The following is a 16,531-nucleotide window of genomic DNA, read 5'->3' as shown; positions in this document are numbered from 1 at the left end:
TGCCTTCTGTGTTTTATGGGTCTTTGTGTTGAACAACATGGTATCTGTGCCAAGAGTACTAATGTCCAGCCCTCTCCCTCCAGAGAGACTGCTATTGAAGCCAGCCTGGTTTACCCAATGGGCTGGGCAAGCACATGCTTAGAGCACTAACAAAATATAGGCATCAGGAAAACTTTTGTAAATCATTGGCTATTCAAAAATTCATTGATTTAGTTTTCAGAGCAAAATCATAATTTATTTAAATTTTCTTACATTTACTTAACAGTTCGGAGTTATTATTATTTCATGTCTATGTGGGAGAATTATCATAATCTTTTGAGTCTCAGGCCCTCTAGAAATCTTAAGGCAGCCCTCATTGTCACTAACGTCCACTGATGTCCAGTCAGCAGGTGCCACTGCCCGGTGGGAAGGGTGCCAATGTCTATGCTACTGGCCCTATCTCATATTTGAAGCCCAAACACTTGCTTGATATTTATTTCCCAGATCTTTTTTTTTTCTTTTTCGTCTATTTTTATTGCAACTCCCTTGATGTAGGACTGAGGTGTGGGTTCATGGAGATTGAACTAAAGGAGATTCTGAGAACAGTATTCAGTATTCTTCTCAGACTTTGGTCCATGCTCTTGATGGCCTTTTTCTCTTGGGATTTTTCTTGCTCGTGGAGAGGAATCTTGGTGCTTTCTAACTAGACTCTGGATAGACGCTCCCTCCATCCTTGCCACTCCAGGTGGGTTTAATGCGAGGGTCATGGGAGCTAGATTCTGTATGGAAATGCTGGTTCACTAATAAATTTATAAACATTTTTTCTGTGACAATTTTTGAAATGAAAAATAACTTGTTTTATTTTATCAAACTCTAGTTACAAGACTATTCCTTAGGCAGGCAATCTGATGAACTGAATTTTCACTGTATCATTTTGATCTCTGAATTTTAAAATAGACATTTGAGGGCTTTCAAAGAAACAAGAAACACAAACTCTTCTAAAAAATAAACATTACTTTTGCTAAGAATGATTAAAGGAGACAAGGCAGGTGATACAAACAAACTTTACTTAACACTTCATGAAGCAGACTGTCTCCATCCCCAGGCATCCAGATCACTGCAGGGGCAGAAGACAGGAGCTTTTTATAGGGTAAAGAACAGGAAACAAGGAAATAACTATAGAACTCACAGTTGGCTTGGCATTCGGGGATTTGCTGACTGGATGTACTGTGTTTCTGGTCAAGAAGAGCATCTAAAGGGAAATGAAAGTCACCTAAGTTTCAGTTTGCTAATGAGGCACCCAGGGTGGAGATGGCTGCATCTTGGGCCTAGAAAGTTATTTCAACACAAATCATGTACTTCCCATGTCTGAACTGTCCCTAGAGAGTCAGGGGTTGAGTGGGAGCTGCAGAAGTCAACGGAGGCATACACAGTCCTCACCTAATTATTCCACACCCAATATTCAGGTGACCTCATCACTGGATTGGACAAGAAGTGGGCAAGGATGAGAGGATTTCCCTCTAATCCTTACCTCAGAACATCCCCAGGTTTCACTGAGTCTGTAGGGAAGTTTTCAAAAACTGTAATGATTTTTCTCATTTAAAAGCAAAAGAAGTGGCAATGACAGTGACAGTGAGAGCCAAATTCCCTTTGATTCATTTTCCAGGCCATCTGCTCTTCTCTTTGTGCTCTGTATGATAGAGTCTGCTGGGATCATTGAACAAGATAACTGAGATTAAGCAAAATAGATTCCACTTCACTGAATCTTAAGTTGCTAAAATACATAGTCTTGTTTGAGAAGTCATTGGGAAGTATAAAACTGAAATAAATATAGGAAATTCAAGTGATTTTGTAATAGATCCTCTATTGGTTTGGGTAAAAACTAAGCTGCTGTGACAGAAGGAGAAAAATACAGTGGGTTAAAGTAAAAGATCATTTATTCCTCTATCACATAATAGCCAGAGGTGAGCTGTCCAGAGCCACCAGGGTCTCAGCATCTGCATGTTTTGCTATCTTCCTGTTTGATGTCTGCCAGACTAGGCGGGCCATAGCCAGATCTGATGGAGAAGACAGAATATCACCCAGAAATCCTAACTGTGAGCTGAATGAAGAAACAGGATGAGATTTGACTTGTCTTTTGTGGGGAGAGGGAGAGTTGTATTAATAGAAAGAAAAAAGTATGTGGAATCTAGGGGAGGAGGGACTTACAGAGGGGCAGACTGACGGCCAGTCTCCCAGTAGCCTTCTCTCCTTTTTATGTTTAATAATAGTGTCCCCCAGTCTTTACTTGGGTACACAGATCCCTTCACAACTGCAAAATACACACTACAGTAAATTCCCTACATACAAACCTTCAAGTTTAGAACTTTCAGAGATGCAAACGTGCGTTCACATGTCCAATCACATAAGTTAGTTCACGTGTCTGGCGTACATTGTCACACGTGTGCATCCTCTACAAGTGGTTGTGCTTCTGTGTACTTTACTGTGTAGTACTATATAGAATATAGTAGTACAATATCTTTATTTCGAGCCCAGGATGTCCAAGCAAGCATAAAAGCAGCAGTGATATAGCTGGTACAGTACTACCCAGATATCACTGGATCGTTTTTTCAAGAGGGTAGATAGAACTGAATCCAGCAAGGAACCAGAACCTGTGCTGTCAGCGTCAGGCATGAGTGAAATGGCAGCTTGCCCTCCGTCTCCTATTGCTGACAATCCTTCAGCTCTACCATCTCCCACCTCCTCTCCCTCCTCCAGTCAGTAACTCTTCTTGTCTGTTCACTCGATGCCAGCCCCTGTATGCCAGCTGTTGTACTGCACTACTGTACTTTTCAAAGTACTGTACTGTAAGATTAAAAATGTTTTCTATTTTTTGTGTTTTTGTTTTTTATGTATTATTTGTGTGAAAAGTATTATAAACCTATTACAGTACAGTACTGTATAGCCGACTGTGTTAGTTGAGTACCTAGGCTAACTTTGTTGGACTTACGAACAAATTGGACTTACCAACACACTTTTGGAATGAAACTCGTTCACATGTAGGGGACTTATCGTATTCTCCCAGGCAGTTTTACAGTCATGTGAGGCTGTCTGACTGTGTTCAAGCCGATGGGATAGGAAAGAATCTGAGTCAGGCCATTTCCGGGTCATCTCACAGATACTCTGTCTGCTCCCCTTTCTGTTGCCTAGAAAATGGTGACAGTTGAGGTGGGATCAAGATGACAGAGTAGGAGGATGCTGAGATCATCTCCTCTCATAAACACATTAAAACATCAACTACATGTAGAAAAACTCTCTCTGAAATTGACCTGGAGATTAGCAGGATGGCTCTTCTACAACCAAAGCTGTAAAGAAAGATCCTCACAGAGTCTGGTAGGAGGGGAAGAGAAGTGATTTGGGCAGAACCTGCACCCCTAGCAGGAGGGGGATGTCACAGGCTCAGGGATCCTCCCTGGGAAGTGAGGTGTTCGAGCCACATATTAGGAACCCCAGATCTGGGGTCCAAAACCAGGAAGACGAGCCCCCTTGGCTGTTTTGAAAACCAGTGAGGCTTACCAGAGGGCTGTAGGAAACTAAGATTCCACTCATGAAGACTGTAGGCACATGCTTGTTCACTCTCAGTCCCAGCGCTGAGGAAGCAGAGTGCAAACTGGCTGGGGCTCTAGCTGGCTTGCCAGGATCACCCCAGCACACACACCTCAGCCCACACTGGGGTCCCCCGCCAGCCCCTCTTGCTCTAATGCTGCTCTCCACCACGGCGGAGGCTGCTATTGCCAAGAGGGTGCACGCTTGGAGGAAACTGAGCCAACTCAGACCCCAGCCCTGCCCCTGACCAGGGTGGAGGCAACCATTGCCAATGCATGCATACACTTGGGAGAGAACAAAACTAGCTCAGTGGTGCAGCTTCAACCCCTCCAGCCCCAGCCAAACCTCTAACCAAGGCACGCACATGGAGGAAAAAGCAAAAGCAGCATGAAGTGCAACACCAAGCCCTTGGATCCTAGCCAAACCCCCAACCAAGGCAGAGACTGCCTTCACACCCTTGAGAAACCCAGCTCCCCCAGGGCATATGCTCCATCCCCTTGGGCCCTGCCTCTACCCCCAATAGGGCAGTGACTGCCATTGAGCAGAGGAGAAACCGCAGCTCACACCTGGCTCTGGCTCTAGCCCCTCCATCTCCACTTCATTCCAAGGTGATAGCTGCCAGCACATCCCAGGGGAAGACACAGCCACTCCTGACTTCAGATCCAGCTCTCCCACCTACTAGGCACACACAGACTGCATAGGGACACTCTTACACAAGACATGTCTTCAAGACAGGGACAAGTAACTGTTTCACCTAATTTCATAGAGACAGAGAAAGTTAAACAAAGTGAGAAGACAGAGGAGTATGTTTCAAACAAAGAAAAGGAAAAAAAAACCCTGCAAAAAAACCTTAATGAAACAAATAATTTACCTGATAAAGAGTTCAAAGCAATAGTAATAAGAATAGTAACTGAACGTGGGAAAAGATTAGATGAACACAGTGAGAATTTTAACAAAGAACTATAAAATATAAAAAAGTATCAATCAGACCTGAAGAATAAGATAACTGAAATGAAAAATAAACTTAGAAGGAATTAATAGCAGGTTAGGTGATACAGAAGAACACATAAGTGATCTGGAATATAGAATAATGGAAAACACCCAATCAGAAGAGCAAGAAGAAAAATAAATTGTAAAAAGTGAGAATAGTTTAAGGAAACTCTGCAACAATATCAAGCATACTAACATTCCCATTATAGGGGTCCTAGAGGAGAAGAGAAAACGAAAGGGTAGAAATTGTATACGGTGAAATTATGGCTGAAAACTTCCTAAACCTGAAGAAAGAAACAAATATGCAGGTACAGGAAACACAGAGCATCCCAGATAAGATGACCCAAACAGACCCACACCAAGACATATAATTAAAATGACAGAAGTTAAGTTTAAGAAGAGAATTTTAAAGACAGCTAGAGTAAAGCAAAAAGCCATATAGAAATGAACCCCCATAAGGCTATCAGCTGATTTTTCTTCAGAGACTTTGCAGGTTAGATAGAAGTGTCATGATACATTTAATATGCTGAAAGAAAAAAATCCATAACTTAGCACAGGGTAAACTCTACCCAGCAATTTTATCATTCAGAATTGAAGGAGAGATAAAGAACTCCTCAGACAAGCAAAAACTAAAGGAATTCATCAATGCTAAACTGATCCTACAAGAAGTGTTAAAGAGTCTTCTTTAAGTGAAAAAGCAAAGGCTACAGCAAGAAATAAAAAATTAGAGGAAGGGGAAAATCCCTTGGGTAAAGGCAAATATATAAAAAGGCTGCGGATCAACCACTCACATAAACTGGTATGAAAGTTAAAAGACAAAAATTGTAAAATCTCCTATACCTACAATAAACAGTTAAGGGATAGATAGATATGAAGGTGTAAAATATGATATCAAACACACAAAACATGTGGGAGAGTGTAAAAAATGTAGATCTTTTAGAATGTGATCGAACTTAAAGGACTACATGTTTAAAACAATTAGCTATAGGTCAACATATATAAACCCCATGGTAACTACAAATCAAAAGCCTGCAATAGACACACAAAAACTAGAGAGAAAGAACTACAAGCCTACCATTAAAGAAAATCATTAAACCATAAGGGAAAAGACTAAAAGAAGAAGAAAAGTACAAAGAAGAACTGCAAAAACAACCAGAAAACAAGTAGCAATATAGCAATAAGTACGTGCCTATAAATAATCACTTTAAATGTCAATGGACTAAATGCTCCAATCAAAAGACATAGGGTAGAGAGGGCAGACAGCAGAAGCAAGAAGAACTATAATCCTGCAGACTGTGGGGAAAAAATCACATTCACAGAAAGACAGACAATATGAAAAGTCAGAGGGCTATATACCAGATGAAGGAACAAGATGTAACCCCAGAAAAACAACTAAATGACCTGGAGATAGGCAACCTTCCAGAAAAAGAATTTAGAAAAACTATAGTGAGTATGATCCAGGACCTCGGAAAAAGAATGGAGGCAAAGATCGAGAAGATGCAAGAAATGTTTAACAACGATCTAGAAGAATTAAAGAACACACAAACAGAAATGAACAATGCAATAACTGAAATGAAAAATACACTAGAAGGAATCAATAGCAGAATAACTGAGGCAGAAGAATGGATAAGTGACCTGGAAGACAGAATAGTGGAATTCACTGCTGCAGAACAGAATAAAGAAAAAAGAATGAAAGAAATGAAGACAGCCTAAGAGACCTCTGGGACAACATTAAACACAATAACATTCGCATTATAGGGGTCCCAGAAGGAGAAGAGAGAGAGAAAGAACCCGAGAAAATATTTGAAGAGATTATAGTCAAAAACTTCCCTAACATGGGAAAGGAAATAGCCCCCCAAGTCCAGGAAGCGCAGAGAGTCCCATAAGCGATAAACCCAAGGAGAAACACACTGAGACACATAGTAATCAAACTGGGAAAAATTAAACACAAAGAAAAATTATTGAAAGCAGCAAGGGAAAAATGACAAATAACATACAAGGGAAATCCCATAAAGTTAACAGCTGATTTCTCAGCAGAAGCTCTACAAGCCAGAAGGGAGTGGCATGACATATTTAAAGTGATGAAATGGAAGAATCTACAACCAAGATTACTCTACCCGGCAAGGATCTCATTCAGATTCGATGCAGAAATCAAAAGCTTTACACACAACCAAAAGCTAAGATAATTCAGCACCACCAAACCAGCTCTACAACAAATGTTACAGGAACTTCTCTAAGTGAGAAACACAAGAGAAGAAAAGGACCTACAAAAACAAACCCAAAACAATTAAGAAAATGGTAAAAGGAACATACGTATCAATAATTACCTTAAATGTGAATGGATTAAATGCTCCAACAAAAAGACGCAGGCTTGCTGAATGGATACAAAAACAAGACCCAAATATATGCTGTCTACAAGAGACCCACTTCAGACCTAGGAACACATACAGACTGAAAGTGAGGGGATAGAAAAAGATATTCCATGCAAATGGAAATCAAAAGCTGGAGTAGCAATACTCATATCAGATAAAACAGAATTTAAAATAAAGAATGTTACAAGGAAGGACACTACATAATGATCAAGGGATCAATCCAAGAACAAGAGATAACAATTATAAATATATATGCACCCAACATAGGAGCACCTCAATACATAAGGCAACAGCTAACAGCTATAAAAGAGGAAATTGACACAGTAGCACAAAAATACTGGGGAACTTTAACAACTCACTTACACCAATGGACAGATCATCCAAACAGAAAATTAATAAGGAAACACAAGCTTTAAATTACACAATAGGCCAGATAGATTTAATTGATATTTATAGGACATTCCATCCAAAAACAGCAGATTATACTTTCTTCTCAAGTGTGCATGGAACATTCCCCAGGATAGATCACATCATGGGTCACAAATCAAGCCTCAGTACATTTAAGAAAATTGAAATCATATCAAGCATCTTTTCTGACCACAACGTTATGAGATTAGAAATAAATTACAGAGAAAAAAACGTAAAAAAAATACAAAAACATGGAGGCTAAACAATATATTACTAAATAACCAAGAGATCACTGAAGACATCAAAGAGAAAATCAATAAATACCTAGAGACAAATGACAATGAAAACACAACGATCCAAAACCCATGGGATGCAGCAAAAGCAGTTCTAAGACGGAAGTTATAGCAATACAATCCTACCTCAAGAAGCAAGAAAAATCTCAAATAAACAACCTAACCTTACACCTAAAGCAATTAGAGAAAGAAGAACAAAAAACCCCCCAAAGTTAGCAGAAGGAAAGAAATCATAAACATCAGAGCAGAAATAAATGAAGTAGAAACAAAGAAAACAATAGCAAAGATCAATAAAATTAAAAGCTGGTTATTTGAGAAGATAAACAAAATTGATAAACCATTAGCCAGACTCATCAAGAAAAATACGGAGAGGACTCAAATCAATAAAATTAGAAATGAAAAAGGAGATGTTACAGGGGACACTGCAGAAATACAAAGTGAGAGACTACTACAAGCAACCCTACGCCAATAAAATGGACAACCTAGAAGAAATAGACAAATTCGTAGAAAGGTATAACCTTCCAAGACTGAACCAGGAAGAAATAGAAAATATGAACAGACAAATCACAAGTAATGAAATTGAAACTGTGATTAAAAATCTTCCAACAAACAAAAGTCCAGGACCAGATGGCTTCACAGGTGAATTCTATCAAACATTTAGAGAAGAGCTAACACTCATCCTTCTCAAACTCTTCCAGAAAATTGCAGAGGAAGAAACACTCCCAAACTCATTCTATGAGGCCACCATCATCTTGATACCAAAACAAGACAAAGATACTACAAAAAAAGAAAATTACAGACCAATATCACTGATGAATATAGATGCAAAAATCCTCAACAAAATACTAGCAAACAGAATCCAACAACACATTAAAAGGATCATACACCATGATCAAGTGGGATTTATCCCAGGGATGCAAGGATTCTTCAGTATATGCAAATCATTCAACATGATACACCATATTAACAAACTGAAGAATAAAAACCATATGATAATCTCAATAGATGCAGAAAAAGCTTTTGACAAAATTCAACACCCATTTATGATAAAAACTCTCCAGAGAGTGGGCATAGAGGGAACCTACCTCAACATAATGAAGGCCATATATGACAAACCCACAGCAAACATCATTCTCAATGGTGAAAACCTAAAAGCATTTCCTCTAAGATCAAGAACAAGACAAGGATGTCCACTCTCACCACTATTATTCAACATAGTTTTGGAAGTCCTAGCCATGGCAATCAGAGAAGAAAAAGAAATGCAAGGAAAGAAATTGGAAAAGAAGAGGTAAAACGGTCACTATTTGCAGATGACATGATACTATACATAGAGAATCCTAAAGATGCCACCAGAAAACTACTAGAGCTAATCAATGAATTTGGTAAAGTTGCAGGATACAAAATTAATGCACAGAAATCTATTGCATTCCTATACACTAATGATGAAAAATCTGAAAGAGAAGTTAATAAAACACTCCCATTTACCACTGCAACAAAAATAATAAAATACCTATGAATAAACCTACCTAGGGAGACAAAAGACCTGTATGCAGAAAACTATAAGACACTATTGAAAGAAATTAAAGATGACACAAACAGATGGAGAGATATACCATGTTCTGGGATTGGAAGAATCAGTATTGTGAAAATGACTATACTCTCCAAAGCAATCTACAGATTCAATGCAATCCCTATCAAATTACCAATGGCATTTTTTACAGAACTAGAACAAAAAATCTTGTATGGAGAAAGCAAAGACCCTGAATAGCCAAAGCAGTCTTGAGAGGAAAAAGACGGAGCTGGAGGCATCAGACTCCCTGACTTCAGACTATACTTCAGTAATCTTCTGAATGTCTTCAGTAATCAAGACAATATGTTGTTGGCACAAAAACAGAAATATAGATCAATGGAACAGGATAGAAGGCTCAGAGATAAACCTACGCACCTATGGTCAACTAATCTATGACAAAGGAGGCACGGATATACAACGGAGTAAAGACAGTCTCTTCAGTAAGTGGTGCTGGGAAAACTGGACAGATACATGTAAAACAATGAAATTAGAACACTCCCTAATACCATACAAAAAGATAAACTCAAAGTGGATTAGAGACCTAAATGTGAGACTGGACACTATAAAACTTTAGAGGAAAACATAGGAAGAACACTCTTTGACATAAATCATAGCAAGATTTTTTTTTTGCAAGATTGTTTTTGATCTACCTTCTAGAGTAATGGAAATAAAAACAAAAATGAACAGCTGGGACCTAATGAAACTTAAAAGCTTTTGCACAGCAAAGGAAACTATAAACAAGATGAAAAGACAACCCTCAGAATGGGAGAAAATATTTGCAAATGAATCAACTGACAAAGCATTAATCTCCAAAATATATAAACAGCTCATGCAGCTCAATATTAAAAAACAAACAACCCAATGCAAAAATGGGCAGAAGACCTAAATAGACATTTCTCCAAAGAAGACATACAGATGGCCAAGAAGCACATAAAAAGGTGCTCAATGTCACTAATTATTAGAGAAATGCAAATTAAAACTGCAATGAGGTATCACCTCATGCCAGTTAGAATGGGCATCATCAGAAAATCTACAAACAACCAATGCTGGTGAGGCTGTGGAGCAAAGGGAACCCTCTTGCACTGTTGGTGGAAATGTATATTGACACAGCCTTTATGGAGAACAGTATGGAGGTTCCTCAAAAAGCTAAAAATAGAATTACTGTATGACTCAGCAATCCCACTATTGGGCATTTACCCAGAGAAAACCATAATTCAGAAAGACACATGCACCCCAATATTCATTGCAGCACTATTTACAATAGCCAGGTCATGGAAGCAACCTAAATGCCCATCCACAGACGAATGGATAAAGAAGATGTGGTACATATATACAATGGAGTATTACTCAACCATAAAAAGGAATGAAATTGAGTCATTTGTAGAGAAGTGGATGGACCTAAGGACTGTCATACCGAGTGATGTAAGTCAGAAAGAGAAAACAACTATCGTATATTAAGGCATATATGTGGAACCTAGAAAAATGGTAAAGATGAATGGGTTTGCAGGGCAGAAATTGAGACACAGATGTAGAGAACAAACGTATGGACACCAAGGGGGGGAAGCGGCAAGTGGGGTGGTGGTGGGATGAATTGGGAGATTGGGATTGACATATATACACTAACATGTATAAAATAGATAACTAATAAGACCCTGCTGTATAAAAAATATAAATAAAATAAAATTCAAAAATTCAAAAAAATAAATAAAAAATAAAAGCATAAAGAAGTTTAAAGAAATAACTATAACTTATGAAATTAAAAAAAAAAGACATAGGGTGGCTTATTGGATTAAAAAAATCCCATTTATAATCACATGAAAAATAATAAAATACCTAGGAATAAACTTAACCAAGCAGGCAATACTCTGAAAACTATAAGACATCTATGAAGGAAGTTGAAGACAATGCAAATAAATGGAAAGCTATCCCATGTTCATGGATTGGAAGAATTAGTATTGTAGAAATGTCCATACTACCTAATGCAACATACAGATTTAATGCAATCCCTATCAAAATACCCATGACATTTTTCACAGAACTAGAACAAATCATCTGTAAATTTTTATGGAACCACAAAAGACTGCCAAAGTGCAAAAGCAATTTTGAGAAAAAGGAAGAAAGCTGGAGGAATCACATTCCCTGACTTCAGCCTATATACTTTACAAGGCTACAGTATCAAAACAGTATGGTACTGATACAAAAAGAGACACAGAGATCAATGGAACAGAATAGAAAGCCCAGAAATAAACCCATGCTTATATGGTTAATTACTCTGTGACAAAGGAGGCAAAAATATACAATGGAAAAAAGAGTCTATTTAATAACTGGTGCTAAGAAAACTGGACGGCTACATGTAAAAGAAAAAAGTTAGAACTTGTTATCAACTGTATACAAAAATAAACTCAAAATGGATTAGAGGCTTAAATGTAAGACCAAAAACCATAAAAATCCCAGAAGAGAACATAGGCAGAACATTCTTTGACATAAGTTTTAGCAATAGTTTTTTGGATCTGTCTCCTCAGGCAAGGGAACCAAAAGTTAAAATAAATAAATTGGACCTAATCAAGCTCAAAAGCTTTTGCACAGCAAAGGAAACCATCAACAAAATGAAAAGACAACTTACTGAATGGGGGAAGATATTTGCAAATGATATGACTGATAAGGGGTTAATAGCCAACATATATAAACAGTTCACACAACTCAATATAATAAAACCCCACACCTGGTTAAAAAATGGACAGAAGATCTGAATAGACATTATTCCAAAAATAGACAACAGGCATATGAAAAGATGCTCAACATCACTAATCATCAGTGAAATGCAAATCAAAATCACAACGAGATATCACATCACAGTCACACCTGTGAGAATGGCTATCATCAAAAAAATCTACAAATGACAAATGTTGTGAGGTTGTGGAGAAAAGGGAACCCTAATACATTGTTTGAGGAAATGTAAATTGGTGCAGCCAGTGTAGAAAATAACATGAAGTTTCCTCAAAAAGTTAAAAATAGAATTACCACATGATCCAGCAATTATACTCCTAGGTATATATCCATAAAAATTTGAAAACACTAAAAAAAAAAATTGAAAACACTAATTCAAAAAGATACATGTACTCCAATGTTCATAGCAGCATTATTTACAGTAGCCAAGATATGGAAACAACACAAGTGCCCACCAACAGATGAATGGATCCACAAAATGTGGTACATATATATACAATGGAATATTACTCAGCTATAAAAAAGTGAAATTTTGTAATGACATGGATGGATCTGAAGGGTATTATGCTTATTGAAGCAAGTCAGCCAGAGAAAGACAAATACTCTGTTATTATCACTTACATGTGGAATCAAAAACAAAATAAAACAAAAGAATGATTATAACAAAATGGTAACAGACTAATAGAGAACAAACTAGTGGTTACCAGTGGGGTGAGGCCTGAGGGAAGGGGCAAGATAGGGGTAGGAGATTAAGAGGTATAAACTACTAGGTATAAAATAAATAAGAAAGAAAGAATGTAAGGTAAAGCACAGGGAACATAACCAATATTTTATAACTTTAAATGGAGTATAATCTATAAAAATAACAGATTACTATGTTATACATCTGAAAATAACAAAATGTCCTAAATCAACTATATTTCAATAAAATTAAAATGAAAAAAAGAAATAAAATGGTGACAATTGGAGAAACCTTGGAAACCATAGGTTGAATGCAGAAGAGCCAACCCCAGCTCTCAAATGTTCACCTTTAGAGTGTTTATTTATTTAAGTACCTTGTGACAGTTTTTAATTTATTTATTTATTTTTGCTCTGTTGGGTCTTCATTTCCGTGCGAGGGCTTTCTCTAGTTGTGGCAAGCGGGGGCCACTCTTCATCGCAGTGCGTGGGCCTTTCACTGTCGCGGCCTCTCTTGTTGCGGAGCACAGGCTCCAGATGCGCAGGCTCAGTAGTTGTGGCTCACAGGCCTAGTTGCTCTGCGGCATGTGGGATCCTCCCAGACCAGGGCTCGAAGCTGTGTCCCCTGCATTAGCAGGCAGATTCTCAACCACTGCACCACAAGGGAAGCCCTTGTGACAGTTTTTAAAACATGGCATAAAAAGATGGAGTCTCTGTCCCCTCCCACTGAAGGACTTGTGACTTCTTCAATCGAGGAAGCATGGCAAAAGTGACACTGTGTGCCTTCCGAGGCTTGGCAAGGGGAGACCATGTGACCTCCACCTAGTTCTCCCAGAATGCTCAGTCTTAGGATGCTGGTGGGACCCAGCTGCCCTGCTGTGTTAGGCCCAAGCCCCATGGAGAGGTCCTGTGTAGATGCCTGGTTGACAACCCAGCTGAGCCCAGTCTTCCGGTCCTCCCAGCCCTCCAGTCCTCCCAGCGCAGGTACAGACATGTCAGTAAAGAAGCCTCCAGACAATTCCTGTTCCTACTCATTTGCATCAACCACGGAATCTTCACGGTGTCCCAGCCAGGACACTGGACATCTTTGAACAAAGCAAGCCATCTCTGCTCTGTCCTTTCCCAATTCCTGACCCATAGTATCTGTGAGCATGATAAAGTGCTCTAAATATTTTGTGATGTCCTAATTAAAAATAAAGCAACGTGGCCTGTACCCTAAATAATGCAAATGATGCCAATCAAAAAATATCTCAATAATTAATATGTCAAACCAAAAAAAGACTATTTTAAGAGCCCAACACAATCCTGAATATTAATACTATGTCAGGTAGCAATCGTTTGCCTATTTACTTAAGCAATAAGCAGACAAGGGCATTTCTATCAAAAAGTCTTCAGATCTCTGGAGGAAAATGGACACTGATCTGAAACTGGACCCTCTGATATTGTACTGCGGGAATTCTTCTGATTGGCTGGGCTGGTGTCATTCATACTTGTATCTTCTTTCCTTTCCCTTATAACTTGCTGCTCAGAGGTCTGAGGGTGCATTAGGTTTGAGTTAAGTCTAGTTTATGATGTACACCTACCTAATAAACTTGTGATTGAAAACTTTCCTGTTAACATTTATCTCTGGCCAGTACATATTTCTATAGGCATTAAATGACCGCTTGCCTCTGAGTTTGCCTCTGAGTCTGTGGGTAAATATAACGTTGATTAGCCTTTGTTGTGACAAGGTCTGCGGTAACTGTGTATTCCAACTCTACTTGTGACGACGGTCGTCTCTATTATTTTTCTATCTTTATCATCAGTAAGATGGAAACAAACACTATAAAGTAATATACAGGGATAGATACAGATGTAAATTACAGTACATTCCTGGGCCTTAGGCCACAACACTTGGGAGAAAGAAATAGAGGTGTGGTCAATGAAAGTGTCCTCCAAGAGATCATGTATGGCATTTAACTTCTCTGAGCTCTCACTTTCCTCTTGGACTAAAGGAGACAATTGAATCTCCATTGCACGTGTCCCAGAAGAGTTGTGAGGAAGAAATTACACAGTGTGAATGGTCCTGAGCTACTCTAGTGAAAGATCCTCGTAACTGTTCTTACACATCCAGCAGGAGACCAGGGGTAACTGAGGAAAATGAGCACACATCCCTCAACCTGCACACAGACAAAAAGCGTTGAAAAACTGTAAAGGCTTTTGTAGCTTTTCATTTTTTTTTAATATATAGATAAAGTTCTAGTAAGTATGTGATGGACTGAGGATGAAAAATCCAATGGCCACACCTTCTCATGTTTGGAGATACAATGAATACTCAAAACCAGCTCTACGTCTACGTCTCTATCCCTGTCCTGGAACTAGGTTCATCTGTACCATTTTACTAGTTTATATAAAATATCTAAACCATTTAAAAACCTTTTCTCAAAACAAATACTCTTTTGTCTGCTCTCTTGAACCTGCTCAGACTACCCATGGTGTGTCTCTTGTGTGTAAGACATCCTTCTCCATGCAGAGTGAGGATCGCATGTGGATGCAGAGACCTTCTCCTGGGTCTGTCACTCTCTGGTGACTATGACCCAATCTCCGAGGCCCAGGTTCCTCACATGTAAATGATAGCTTGTACTGGACTCTTGATAATGTGTCTTCCATTTCTAAGATTTTGCAAACATATTGATTCAAAGAATAGTAGTTCAGAGAGTGGGTTCTCAGCCCTTAGCTTGGGCTTGCGTCTCAGTTCTCCTAATTACCATCTGTGTAACCTTGGACAAGTGACTTACCTTTTATTTATCTCAGCTATGGCACCATAAAATGTGTAAAGGATGGTCCCGATGAGGAATAAATGCAGTTTATGTGAGTGGGATCGAGCCCAGCACACGTAGGGCTCAATTAGCATTTAATTCTATTGTACAGAATACAACTGTCCTTTATTTCATGTTCAACAGATGCTAAAGAGCTCAGAAACCCAAGGCTATGAGACTAGTACGTTGTGGAAATTCTCAACTCTCAGTCATAGGTACGGCTGACTGCAAGTACCTTGTATTTTAAATACACATCCCCATAGAGTGTGGCTTATTGAAAATTCTAGGAAATGGCTATATATAACATATCCACATCTTTAGAATCATAAAATTATTTTAAGTCAGTAAGTTTGAACTCCTGAGTTTGTTATTGTGTTCTACTTTTTTAATGTCCCTTTTGGCAAGGTTTATATTCCACATTCTTCTTTGGCAGTGAGAGCGGCTTGTTTTGGTTTTAGTTCCATTTCTGTGAAACAGTCTGAATCCCATAGTCCAACACTTTCCTCTGGGATTTTCCCAGGGGCACATATAGGAGAAGTACACGATTTGTAAGCAGTCCAGCTGTCAGTGATTTCCATGTTAACATTTTATTTACTAGAAGAGTAATTTCTTTACTGTTCTCTCTCTTTTTTTTTTTTTTTACTACCTGGACAAGGGAGAGACACAGAAGGACAAGAGGGTGAGTGATCCTGAGTCAGATGGGACGAAAACAAGCAAAAAGGACAGCTTGGGGCAAAACCAGGGTAGCAAAGGATGGTAAAACCCTGTGGGTTTGAGTAACACTCATCACCTACCATTTTGAGCTCCACCTCCTGTGATGGGATCTAAGCTCCTTATTACTCAGAGCAGCACATACAGAATCAGCCAAACTGTGATTGAAGGTTTCAGCCCTGTTTTCCCTTCTAAGAAACTGAGAGAAATACTAAGAATGGCCCTTGCCTTCAGACATTATTTCAAATAACAGTGAAATGATATGCTGCTTTTATCATTTTCATTTACTTAGAAGACGTTTACCAGAAAGTAACCCTGAGCCAAGTACTAAGCCTGACACTGGATGGGGTTGGGCAGGGGAGTGGGGTTGGGAGAGGAGAGCGGGGTGGGGAGAGGGAAGGGTACTAAGGCATGTGGTGT

This window comes from Aethalodelphis obliquidens, unplaced genomic scaffold (genome assembly GCF_003676395.1).
Source record: "Aethalodelphis obliquidens isolate GAN/ISIS:26980383/991018 unplaced genomic scaffold, ASM367639v1 scaffold17, whole genome shotgun sequence".
Taxonomy (NCBI): Eukaryota; Metazoa; Chordata; class Mammalia; order Artiodactyla; family Delphinidae; genus Aethalodelphis; species Aethalodelphis obliquidens.
This window is presented reverse-complemented; position numbering follows the sequence as displayed.